The sequence below is a fragment of the Hordeum vulgare genome, chromosome 1H (assembly GCF_904849725.1).
Source record: "Hordeum vulgare subsp. vulgare chromosome 1H, MorexV3_pseudomolecules_assembly, whole genome shotgun sequence".
NCBI classification, from domain to species: Eukaryota; Viridiplantae; Streptophyta; class Magnoliopsida; order Poales; family Poaceae; genus Hordeum; species Hordeum vulgare.
Genome location: NC_058518.1, coordinates 436,924,700 through 436,938,261, shown reverse-complemented (window position 1 = coordinate 436,938,261; position 13,562 = coordinate 436,924,700).

The following is a 13,562-nucleotide window of genomic DNA, read 5'->3' as shown; positions in this document are numbered from 1 at the left end:
CACAAATATATGTGATCATGAATTATTATTGTTGACAATTATATATATGATAAATAAGTTGGGAGGTGAAACATTAAGCCCCTATCTTTCTCTGTGTTCGACGGATGCCATTTGCTCTACAAATATGCTTTGAGTGTTAGCAATCATGGAAGACTATATGATAGTTGAATATGTGGAAGTTGCTAAATCAAAGCTCTTACATAGACCCTTCCTGAAAATAAGAGGAATTGCAATTGTTCGTTGACTAAGATTATGGTTTGTTAGTTTTCAAGAAACTTTTTGGTGTATACTTTAACATGTGAATAGCTTGTTACTTGATCATGAGAAGTTTTATGATATGAGCTATTGTTTATATTTTATATTGATGCTAGAAAAAGTGATTGGGAGTATCATTGATCAAACTTGTGCTCTTGCTAGCACTCACACTTCATAAATTATTTATTTTATCATTTACCTACTCGAGGACGAGCAGGAATTAAGCTTGAGGATGTTGATACGTCTCCAACGTATCTATAATTTATGAAGTATTCATGCCATGTTTACAATAATTTTATATGATTTGATTAAAACTAACCCGGACTGACGCTGTTTTCAGCACAACTACTGTGGTGTTGTTTTAGTGCAGAAATAAAAGTTCTTGAATGAGCTGAAAATTTATGGAGAATATTTTTGGAAAATATAACAAAATATTGGCGAAAGAATCAACCAGAGGGGATCTACCACCTGGCCAAAAGATAGGGGGGCTCTCTCCCCCCAGGGCGCGCACCCTGTCTTTTGGGCCCCTCGAGCACCGCCTTGACGTGAGACCGATGCCAAAAATTCCTATAAATCAAGAAACCTCCAGAAAGAAACCTAGACCGGGAATTCTGCCGCCGCAAGCCTCCAGAGCCACGAAAAACCAATCGGGAACCCGTTCCGGCACGCTTCCAGTGGAGGAAACCATCACCGGACGCCATCTTCATCATCCCAACGGTCTCCATGACGAGGAGGGAGTAGTTCAACCTAGGGGCTGAGGGTATGTACCAGTAGCTATGTGTTTGATCTCTCTCTCTTCCGTGTTCTTGAGATGGCACGATCTTGATCTATCGCGAGCTTTATTAATATAGATTAATCATATGGAGTTTTCCCCTCTCTATCTTATTGTGATGAATTGAGTTTTCCTTTGAAGTTTTCTTATCGGATCGAGTCTTTAAGGATTTGAGAACACTTGATGTATGTCTTGCGATGGGATATCCGTGGTGACAATGGGATGTTCTATTGATCCACTTGATCTATGTTTTGGTGATCAACTTGCGGGTTCCGTGACCTTGGGAATCTATGCATAGGGGTTGGCACACGTTTTCGTCTTGACTCTCCGGTAGAAACTTTGGGGCACTCTTTGAAGTTCTTTGTGTTGGATTGAATATGATGAATCTGAAATTGTGTGATGCATATCATATAATCAAGACCATGGGTACTTGTGGTGACATTGGAGTATCTAGGTGACAATAGGGTTTTGGTTGATGTGTGTCTTAAGGTGTTATTTTAGTACGATTTATCGAAAAAGGTAACTTTGAGGTGGTTTTGTACCCTACAATAATTTATTCGTTAGTTCTCCGGTATTTGTGACTTTGGAGTGAACTCTTTGTCGCACGAGAGTTATTTACATATGATTCAACTATGTTAGCATTGTTGAGAGAACTTGTACTAGTGAAAGTATGAACCCTATGCCTTGTTTCTATGCATTGCAATACCGTTTGTGCTCACTTTTGTCATTAGTTACCTTGCTGCTTTTATATTTTTAGATTACAAAAACCTATATCGACCATCCATATTGCACTTGTATCACCATCTCTTCGCCGAACTAGTGCACCTATACAATTTACCGTTGTATTGGGTGTGTTGGGGACACAAGAGAGTCTTTGTTATTTGATTGCAGGGTTGCTTGAGAGAGACCATCTTCATCCTACGCCTCCCACAGATTGATAAACCTTAGGTCAACCACTTGAGGGAAACTTGCTATTGTCCTACAAAACTCTGCGCTTGGGGGCCCAACACGAGTCTACAAGTAGAAGGTTTTGTAGTAGACATCAGTGCCTCAGCTTCTGCTGGTAGATTGCCATTCGGCTGAGGGTCAGGTCGCATGCCTCTTCGAGTATGTCAACACCGTCTTCTCTTGCTTATTTTGCGTCCGCCTCCGTGTACAGGGTGACGCGTGGTGAGTCAAACTCGACATCCTTGGGGATGACCGCCTCAGATCCATACACGAGGAATAATGGTGTGAAGCCGGTTGACCGATTCGGTGTGGTGCGGATGCTCCACAGTACAGATGGCAGCTCTTCGATCCTGCAGCCAACCGACCTGATGAGTGGCGCCACAAACCTTGGCTTGATGCCGTCCAGAATCATGCCGTTTGCCCTTTTCGCCTAGCCGTTTGACTACGGGTGGCCGACCAATGCGAGATAGAGCGGGATGCCCTCTTTTGCGTAGAAGAGCGCCATTGCGCCTTTAGCGAAGTTGGTGCCATTGTCGGTGATGATGTTGTGTGGAACATCGTAACACACGGCGATGTCCTTGATGAACCAGACGACTATGGGGCTGTCTAGCTTCTTGACGGGTCTGGATTCAATCCACTTATTCAACTTGTCGACGACCACGAGGAGATGTGTGATGCCGCCTCGGGCCGTCCTGAATGGCCCCACCATGTGGAGCCCCCAGACGGTGAACGGCCATGAAAGGGGGATGGACTTGAGTGCAGTAGCCGGCTGATGGCTTTGCGTGCTGAAGCGCTCGCATCCTTCGCATTTGTCGACTAGAGTAGTTGCCTCCTCTAAAGCTGTGGGCCAGTAGAATCCATGGCAGAACACCTTGGCCACCAGGGTTCTGGAAGCAGTGCGATGCCCGCATTCTCCCTGGTGGATGTCTCTAAGTATTTCCTGCCCTTTTTCGTATTCGACATAGCGTTGAAACACGCTGGTTACACTACGTCGAACTAGCTCACGGTTGATGACGGTGTAGGCAGGAGACCGGCGTTGGATCTGTCGGGCCTCGGCCTCGTCGGGCAGGAGCTCGTCACGAAGGAGGAAGGCAAGGATGGACTGAGCCCATGTTGGTGCTGAGAAGGGAGCCGACTCCAACTCGGGTTGAAGGCCACGGGACGCCGGAGACCCCGGGTTTGTCGTTGGAGTCCCCGAGACAAAGCCGTCAGTTCCCGAGACTGAGGCGGCAGCTGGATCGCTGTCAACCTCCATGATGGGTGTCGACTCAGAGCTGGGCGGGCTGGACGTGGGGTTCGTCACACCCGACGATGTTAGAGTAGCCGGTGAAGCAGGCGGAGCCAGCGGAACACGCGAAGCAGGCGGAGCCGGCGGAGTCTCCGGACCCGAGGCTGTCGGGCCAGATGGATCTGCACATACGAAAATTGACTTCGAATCCGGGGACGGCTTGATTGATGTATTGTGCAGCTGCTCGAGGGAGACACCGCCTGGGATTGCTTGCCGGGTAGAGCCAATTTTTGCTAGTGCGTCCACCACCTCGTTGTCCGCCCCGGGGGACATGGTGGAACTCACGACCCTCGAAAGGTCCGCTCAACTACTGGATGGGGAAGCGGTAGCTGGCCATGTTGGCGTCTGTGGAATCACATTCGCCAGAGACCTGCTATACCACGAGATCAGAGTCTCCAAAGCAAAGGATCCGCCGAATGCCGATTTCTCTGGCGAGCCGGAGTCCGTGTGCGAGCGTCTCATACTCGTCTACGTTGTTGGAGGCGGCGAAGTGGATGTCGAGGGCATACTTGAGCTGGTCCCCTTTCGGGGACGACAGGACGATGCCGGCTCCCAAGCCGGTCCGCATCTTGGAGCCGTCGAAATGCATCCGCCAATGTGTGGAGTCGGGAGGCGGTGGTAAGAACTGGGTTTCGGCCTAGTCGAGAGGAAGTCGGCCACCACCTAGGACTTGATGGCAGTGCACGACTCGTAGCGGATGTCGTGGCCGACCATGGCGATGGACCATTTGGCAATCCGGCCAGTGGCGTCCCTGTTGCCGATGATCTCTGCAAGTGGAGCCGTGCTCACTACCGTGATGGTGTGCTCCTGGAACTATTGCTTCAGCTTCTTGGCGGCAAAGTATATGCCATAGCACATCTTCTGGTAGTGGGGGCAGTTCTACTTGGAGGCGAAAAGGACTTCGCTTAGATAGTAGACAGGGCGCTAAACCGGCAGCACCCTGCCCTCCTCCAGCCGCTCCACCACCAGAACGACGTTGACCACACGAGTGGTGGATGCGATGTAAGCGAGCATGGGTTCCTTCTCAGTCGGCGCGACCAAGATGGGCGTGCTAGAGATAGCATGCTTGAGGTCGCGGAAGGCTTCGTCCGCCTGGTCATTCCACTCAAACTTGGTGGTCTTCTTCATCAGTTGGTAGAGGGGCAGTGCCTTCTCGCCCAGCCGGATGAGGAACCTGCTGAGGGTGGCCAGGCAGCTGGCCAACGTCTGGACGTCGTTGAGTTGAGCCAGCCTGGCCATGCGCTCAATGAGTTTGATCTTCTCGAGGTTCGCCTCGATGCCGCGCGCCGACACGAAGAACCCCAAGAGTCGGCCGGCTGGAACTCCGAAGACACACATCACCGGGTTGAGCCAGATCTTGTATTTGCTCAGGTTGGAGAGAGACTCCCGCAAATCGTCGAGGAGATTGAAGTGCTTCTTGGTTTTGATGACAATGTCGTCGACGTAGACGTGTATGTTCCTGCCCATCTGCAGCAGGAGGCATTGCTGCATGCACCGCTGGAAGGTTGCGCCTGCATTCTTCAGGCCGAAGGTCATCGTCGTGTAGCAGTATTCTCCGAATGGGGTAATGAAGGAGGTCTTGAGCCGGTCGGCCGCATCCAACTTAATCTGGTGGTACTCGGAATAGGCATCCAGGAAGGACACCAAATCGCAGCCGGCCATGGAGTCGATCACTTGATCTATCCGTGGAAGAGCGAGAGGGTCCTTGGGACATGCCTTATTCAAGCTTGTGTAACCGATGCACATGCGCCAGGTTTTGTTTTCTTCAACACCAGGAATGGGTTGGCTAGCCAGTCCGGGTGGAAAACTTCGAGGATGCAGCTGATTGTGAGCAGCCGGGCGATTTCTTCTCAGATGGTGCGCCGCTTCCCCTCGGCAAAGCGGCGCAAAGGTAGTTTCACCGGCTTCGCATCCGTCCGCACATGAAGCTTGTGCTCGGCGTACTTCCTCGGAACACCCGACATGTCTTTGGGCAACCATGCGAAGATGTCCGAATTCTCACGGAGGAAGTCGACGAGCTCGCCTTCCTATTTGGAGTTGAGGTTAGCCCCAATGGTGACGCACTACCAGGGGTTAGCCGGGTCGAGCACCACCTGCTTGGTGTCCTTGGATGGCTCGAACGTGGCCTTGCTGGCCGACTAGGACGGGGGAGTCGGCACGGCCTGCCGCTCGGTGGCCTGAGCCATGAGCCGGCTAAGCTGCCTCTTCTCCTCGTCGATCACGAGTGCTTCGACAAGCTGGTTGCTGTCTCGTGCACAGTTGACCGACTTCTTGAAGTCTCCGGCGATGGTGATGATGCCCTTGGGCCTCGACATCTTTATCTTGAGGTAGGCGTAATGAGGGATCGCCATGAACTTGGCCAAAGCCGGCCTGGCCAGCAGAGTGTGGTACGGACTGTCGAGGTCCACCACCTCGAAACAGACCGACTCGCGGCAGAAATGAGATTTGTCGCCGAAGAGGACGTCCAGCTAGATCTTGACGATGGGGGAGCAGGACTGCCCCGACACGATGCCGGGGAAGATAGTCTATGTCGACTGCAGGTTCTTTTCCTTGAACCCCAGCTTGAGCAGGGTGTCGTCATAAAGAACGTTGATGCTGCTACCGCCATCGACCAACACCCGTGAGAACCGGTAGGTGAGTCTCTTGGAGGCGATGGTGGGGTCGAGGACGAGCGTGTATCTAATGGAGTTCGCCATCACTGCCGGATGGTCCGCCTGGCTCCAGGTGACTAGCTTCTCCGACCAATGCATGTATTGGGGAACCGAGGGAACATGGCATTCACCTCATGCCAGCGTTGGCGTTGGTTGTGCTTGTCGTCGCCTTCACTAGTGAAGATGGCATAGGCCTCGTCTTGTTCGGGGAACTGATCACGGAGGCGGCCGTCATTGGGGGAGGTTGAGACGGAGCCAGAACCTGGGCTGGAGCCGCGGCTCGAGGAGCCGCCGGCAAAGGAGCCGGCAGGCCCTCGCCCCAGGCCACGCGCCGTGAGAAGCTGCACTGCCGGAGCGTGTGTGTAGCGACTTCGCCCGGGTGTACATCTTGCAAGGTGCGTCGAGCATCTGCTCGAAGGTGAGCTTGGGCTACCAGGTGGCCTTGCCGACTCGCTGGTGCTGGCTGCCAGCCTTGCCGACTCACTGGCGCTGGCTGCCGGCCTGAGCAGCCGGTTGTTCCTCCTCGGCGGTTGCAACATGCTTGCTCCCGTGCCGTGGGTCCGGATGGTCAGACTTGCGCTTGTTGTTCTATTGTCTGCGGTTATCGCCAGCCGGCCGCGTCGCGGCGGGCGGCTGGACGGGCTTGTCTGTCGCGCTGACCTTGATCCACATAGCTGAGTCGGTCGTGCCGTATTTGTCTGCTTTGGCCATAAGCGCCGCCTGCGTGGTACACTCGGAGCACATGAGCTTGTGCTTGAGGAGGGTGTCGTCTCAGCAACCCTCGATGAAGTACTGGGTGGCTTGCACCTCATGCACTCCCTCACAGGAGTTGTGCAACTTAGTCCAGTGCGTGACGTAGTCCCAAAGGGGCTCATCGGGCTTCTAGACGCCCATGGCCAGCTCGCGGGGACGACCAGGGCCTTGTAGGAGCCGGCGAAGTTGCGGACGAAGGCCTCCTCGAAATCTACCCACGTATTGACGCTGCTGGGAGGTAGGCTATTGACCCAGGTCCTGGCCGAGCTGCTCAGCATGATGTTGGAAATATGCCCTAGAGGCAATGATAAATAGTTATTATTATATTTTCTGTTATAATATAATCGTTTATTATCCATGCTACAATTGTATTGAACGAAAACATAGATACATGTGTGGATACATAGACAAAACAATGTCCCTAGCAAGCCTCTAGTTGGCTAGCCAGTTGATCAATGATACTAAAGGTTTTCTGACTATATGAAAGTATTGTCACTTGATAACTGGATCACATTATTAGGAGAATCATGTGATGGACTAGACCCAAACTATGAACGTAACATATTGATCGAGTCGTTTTATTGCTATTGTTTTCTGCGTGTCAAGTATTTGTTCCTATGACCATGAGATCATATAACTCACTGGCACCGGAGGAATACCTTGTGTGTATCAAACGTCGCAACATAACTGGGTGACTATAAAGGTGCACTACAGGTATCTCCGAAGGTGTCCGTTGAGTTAGTATGGATAAAGACTGGGATTTGTCACTCCGTGTGACGGAGAGGTATCTCGGGGCTCACTCGGTAATACAACATCACACACAAGCCTTGCAAGCAATGTGACTAAGTGTAAGTCACGGGATCTTGTATTACGGAACGACTAAAGAGACTTGCCGGTAACGAGATTGAAATAGGTATGCGGATACCGACGATCGAATCTCGGGCAAGTAACATACCGAAGGACAAAGGGAATGACATACGGGATTATATGAATCCTTGACACTGAGGTTCAACTGATAAGATCTTCAGAGAATATGTAGGATCCAATATGGGCATCCAGGTCCCGCTATTGGATATTGATCGAGGAGTCTCTCAGTTCATGTTTACATAGTTCTCGAACCCGCAAGGCCTGCACACTTAAGGTTCAATGATGTTTTAGTATAGTTGAGTTATATGTGTGGTTACTGAATGTTGTTCGGAGTCCCGTATAAGATCACGGACGTCACGAGGGTTTCCGGAATGGTCCGGAATCGAAGATTGATATAAAGAATGGTTTCATTTGGTCACCGTAAAGTTTTGGGCAATTCTGGGAGTGTACCGGGAGTGACGAATGGGTTCTGGGTGTTCACCGGGAGGGGCCCACCCACCCAGGAGTGAGCCCAAGGCCCTAGGGTGGCGCACCAAGTCCCTAGTGGGCTGGTGGAGTTAGCCCAAGAGGGCTATGGTACCACATAAGAAAATACCAAAAGAAAAGAAGAAAAAAAGGAAAGAGGGAGGTGGGAAGGAAGAGGAGGACTCCTCCTTCCCAAACCGAAATGGAGGAGGAGTCTTCCTCCTCCTGGCGACCGGCGCACCTTGAGGCCTTGTGCCTCAAGGCTAGCCCCTCCCCTTCCTCCTATATATAGTGGTGGTTTAGGGATTTTTGAGACACAACTTTGCCACGTGCAACTCTAGCATATTCCAGATAGTTTTACTCTAGAATGGATTTCTGGGGAGCTCGGGCGAAGCCCTGCAGGAGTAGATCATCACCACCACCGGAGCGCCGTTATGTTGCCGGAGAACTCATCTACTTCTCTGTCTTGCTTGCTGGATCAAGAAGGCCGAGATCATCATCGAGCTGTACGTGTGCTGAACGTGGAGGTGTCGTCCGTTCGGCGCTACACCGGAGCGGATTGTGGGACGGATCGCGGGACAGTTCGAGGGACGTGAAGACGTTTCACTACATTAACCCCGTTTCTTAACGCTTCCCGCTGTGCGATCTACAAGTGTACATAGATCTAATCTCCACTCGTAGATGGAGATCACCATGATAGGTCTTCGTGTGCGTAGGATTTTTTTTGTTTCCCATGCAACGTTCCCCGACAGTGGCATCATGAGTTAGGTTCATGCGTAGATGTCATCTCGAGTAGAACAAAAATGGTTTTGTGGACGGTGATGTTCGATTTGCTGCCCTCCTTAGTCTTTTCTCGATTCGGCGGCATCGTTGGATTGAAGAGGCCCGGACCGATATAACTCGTACGCTTATGAGAGACTGGTTTCATCGATTGACATGCAACCTTGTTGCATAAAGATGACTGGCGGGTGTCGGTTTCTTCAACTTTAGTTGAATTGGTTTTGACCGAGGCGGTCCTTGGAGAGGTTAGATAGCAATTTGCACATCTCCGTTGTGGTTTTTGCATTAGTAAGATGCGATCATACTAGATACCCATAGCAGCCACGTAAAACATGCAACAACAAATTAGAGGACGTCTAACTTATTTTTGCAGGGTATGCTTGTGATATGATATGGCCAATGACGTGATGTGATATATTGGATGTATGAGATGATCATGTTGTAATAGTTAATATCGACTTGCACGTCGATGCTACGGCAATTGGCTGGAGCCATAGGGTTGTCTTTAAACTAACGTTTGTGTTTGCAAATGCGTTTACTATATTGCGATGTCGTAGCTTTAGTAGTAATAGCATACATAGCATGACAACCTCGATGGTGACACATTGATGGAGATCATGATGATGGAGATTATGGTGTGGCGCCGGTGACAAGAAGATCATGCCGGTGCTTAAGTGATGAAGATCAAGAAGCACAAGATGATGGTCATATAATGTCACTTATGAATTGCATATGATGTTAATGCTTTTATGCACCTTATTTTGCTTAGAACGGCGGTAGCATTATAAGGTGATCTCTCACTAAAATATCAAGACGAAATTGTGTTCTCCCCGACTGTGCACCGCTGCGACAGTTCATCGTTTAGAGACACCACATGATGATCGGGTGTGATAGGCTCAACGTTCACATACAACGGGTGCAAAATAATTGCACACGCGGAACACTCGGGTTAAACTTGACGAGTCTAGCATGTGCAGACATGGTCACGGAACACATGAGACCGAAAGGTCGAGCATGAATCGTATAGTTGATATGATTAGCATAGGGATGCTTACCACTGAAACTATTCCCAACTCACGTGATGATCGAACTTGAGTTAGTGAATTTGGATCATATACCACTCAAATGACTAGAGAGATGTACTTTTTGAGTGGGAGTTTAGCAAGTAATTTGATTAGTTAAACTCTAATTATCTTGAACATAGTCTAAGTCCACTTTGAAATATTTGTGTTGTAGATCAATAGCACACGCGACAGTCACCCTGAATTTTAATACGTTCCTAGAGAAAGCTAAGTTGAAAGGTGATGGAAGCAACTTTGTAGACTAGGCTCGTAATCTTAAGTTGCTCCTGCAAGCTGGGAAGAATGATTATGTCCTTAATGCTGCGCTAGGAGATGAACCACCCGCTACGGCTGACCAAGTGGTTAAGAACGCTTGGTTAACACGTAAGGAGGACTACTCAGTAGTTCAATGTGCAGTCTTGTATGGCTTAGAGCCGGGACTTCAACGTCGCTTTGAGCGTCATGGAGCATATGAGATGTTCCAGGATATGAAGTTCATCTTTCAGAAGAACGCCCGGATCGAAAGGTATGAGACCTCTGGTAAATTCTATGCTTGCAAGATGGAGGAGAATTCGTCTCTCAGTGAACATGTGCTCAAAATGTCTGGGTACTCAAACCATCTAGCTGATCTGGGGATTGAACTCTCGCAAGAGGCTATCACTGACAGAATCCTTCAATCACTGCCGCCAAGCTATAAAGGCTTTGTGTTGAACTACAACATGCAAGGGATGAACAAGTCACCCAGCGAGTTGTTTGCGATGCTGAAAGTCGCAGAGTCTGAACTCCGTAAAGAACATCAAGTGTTGATGGTGAATAAGACCACTAGTTTCAAGAGAAACGGCAAAGGCAAGAATGGTAATTCAAAGAAGAGCGGCAAGCCTGTTGCCAATCCGACGAAGAAACCCAAAGCTGGACCTAAGCCTGAAACAGAGTGTTACTATTGCAAGGGTATGGATCAGTGGAAGCGCAATTGCCCCAAGTATCTGGCTGATAAGAAGGCGGCCAAACAAAAATCAGGTATATTTGATATACATGTTATTGATGTGTACTTAACCGGCTCTCGTAGCAGTGCCTGGGTATTCGATACCGGTTCTGTTGCTCATATTTGCAAATCGAAACAGGAACTGCGGAATAGACGAAGGCTGGCAAAAGATGAAGTGACGATGCGCGTGGGAAATGGTTCCAAGGTTGATGCAATCGCCGTCGGCACAGTTTCACTTCAGTTACCATCAGGATTAGTTATGAACTTGAATCATTGTTATTTAGTGCCTGCGTTGAGCATGAACATTATATCTGGATCTTGTTTATTACGAGACGGTTACTCTTTTAAGTCAGAGAATAATGGTTGTTCTATTTCTATGAGTAACATCTTTTATGGTCATGCACCCAATGTGAGAGGATTGTTCATATTGAATCTTGATAGTGATACACACATACATAACATTGAGACCAAAAGAGTTAGAGTTAACAATGATAGCGCCATATTTTTGTGGCACTGCCGCTTAGGTCATATTGGTGTAAAGCGCATGAAGAAACTCCATGCCGATGGACTTTTGGAGTCACTTGACTTTGATTCACTTGACACGTGCGAACCATGCCTCATGGGCAAGATGACTAAAACTCCGTTCTCTGGAACAATGGAGCGTGCAAGTGACTTGTTGGAAATCATACATATCGATGTGTGTGGTCCGGTGAGCGTAGAGGCACGCGGCGGATATCGTTATTTTCTCACCTTCACTGACGATTTGAGTAGATATGGTTATGTCTACTTAATGAAGCACAAGTCTGAAACATTTGAAAAGTTCAAGCAATTTCAGAGTGAAGTTGAAAATCATCGTAACAAGAAGATCAAGTTCCTACGGTCTGATCGTGGGGGTGAATATCTGAGTTTCGAGTTTGGTGCTCACTTAAGACAATGTGGAATTGTTTCACAGTTGACACCGCCTGGAACACCACAGCGTAATGGTGTGTCCGAACGTCGTAATCGTACTTTATTAGAGATGGTGCGATCTATGATGTCTCTTATCGATTTGCCGTTATCTTTTTGGGGTTATGCATTAGAAACAGCTGCATTCACTTTAAATAGGGCACCATCAAAATCCGTTGAGACGACACCATACGAACTGTGGTATGGCAAAAGGCCAAAATTGTCATTTCTTAAAGTTTGGGGATGTGATGCTTATGTCAAAAAGCTTCAGCCTGAAAAGCTGGAACCCAAAGCAGAAAAGTGCATCTTCATAGGTTACCCAAAAGAGACAGTTGGGTACACCTTCTATCTCAAATCCGAGGGCAAAGTGTTTGTTGCTAAAAACAGAGCTTTTCTCGAGAAGGAGTTTCTCTCGAGAGAATTGAGTGGGAGGAAGATAGAACTTGATGAGGTTGTCGAACCTCTCATCCCTCTAGATGGTGGCGCAGGGCAAGGGGAAACCTCTGTCGTTGCGACGCCGGTTGAGGAGGAAGTTAATGATGATGATCATGAAACTCCGGTTCAAGTTTCTGTCAAACCACGCAGGTCGACGAGACCACGTGCTGCTCCAGAGTGGTACGGTAATCCCGTCTTGTCAATCATGTTGTTGGACAACAATGAACCTGCAAATTATGAAGAAGCAATGGTGGGCCCAGATTCCAACAAATGGCTAGAAGCCATGAAGTCCGAGATAGGATCCATGTATGAGAACAAAGTGTGGACTTTGGAAGTACTACCTGAGGGCCGCAAGGCTATTCAGAACAAATGGATCTTTAAGAGGAAGACGAATGCTGACGGTAATGTGACCGTTTATAAAGCTCGACTTGTGGCAAAGGGTTTTTCACAAGTTCAAGGAGTTGACTACGATGAGACATTCTCACCCGTAGCGATGCTTAAGTCCGTCAGAATCATGTTAGCAATAGCTGCATTTTTCGATTATGAAATCTGGCAGATGGATGTCAAAACAGCGTTCCTTAACGGTTTCCTTAAGGAAGAGTTGTATATGGTGCAACCCGAAGGTTTTGTCGATCCTAAGAATGCTAACAAGGTGTGCAAGCTCCAGCTATCCATTTATGGACTGGTGCAAGCATCTCGGAGTTGGAACAAACGCTTTGATGAGGTGATCAAAGCATTTGGGTTTATACAAGTGGTTGGAGAATCTTGTATTTACAAGAAAGTGAGTGGGAGCTCTGTGGCGTTTTTAATATTATATGTGGATGGCATATTGCTGATTGGAAACAACGTAGAGTTTTTGGAGAGCATAAAGGATTACTTGAATAAAAGTTTCTCTATGAAGGACCTAGGAGAAGCTGCTTACATTCTAGGTATTAAGATCTACAGGGATAGATCAAAACGCCTGATAGGACTTTCACAAAGCACATACCTTGATAAAGTTTTGAAGAGGTTCTAAATGGAACAGTCCAAGAAAGGGTTCTTGCCAGTTTTACAAGGTACGAGATTGAGTAAGACTCAGTGCCCAGCAACTGATGAGGATAGAGAGCATATGAGCACCGTCCCCTATGCTTCAGCCATAGGTTCTATCATGTATGCAATGTTGTGCACTAGACCGGACGTTAGCCTGGCCATAAGTATGGCAGGTAGGTTCCAGAGTAATCCAGGAGTGGATCACTTGACGGCGGTCAAGAATATCCTGAAGTACCTGAAAAGGACTAAGTAGATGTTTCTCGTGCATGGAGGTGACGAAGAGCTCGCCGTAAAAGGTTACGTCGATGTAAGCTTTGACACAGATCGGGAC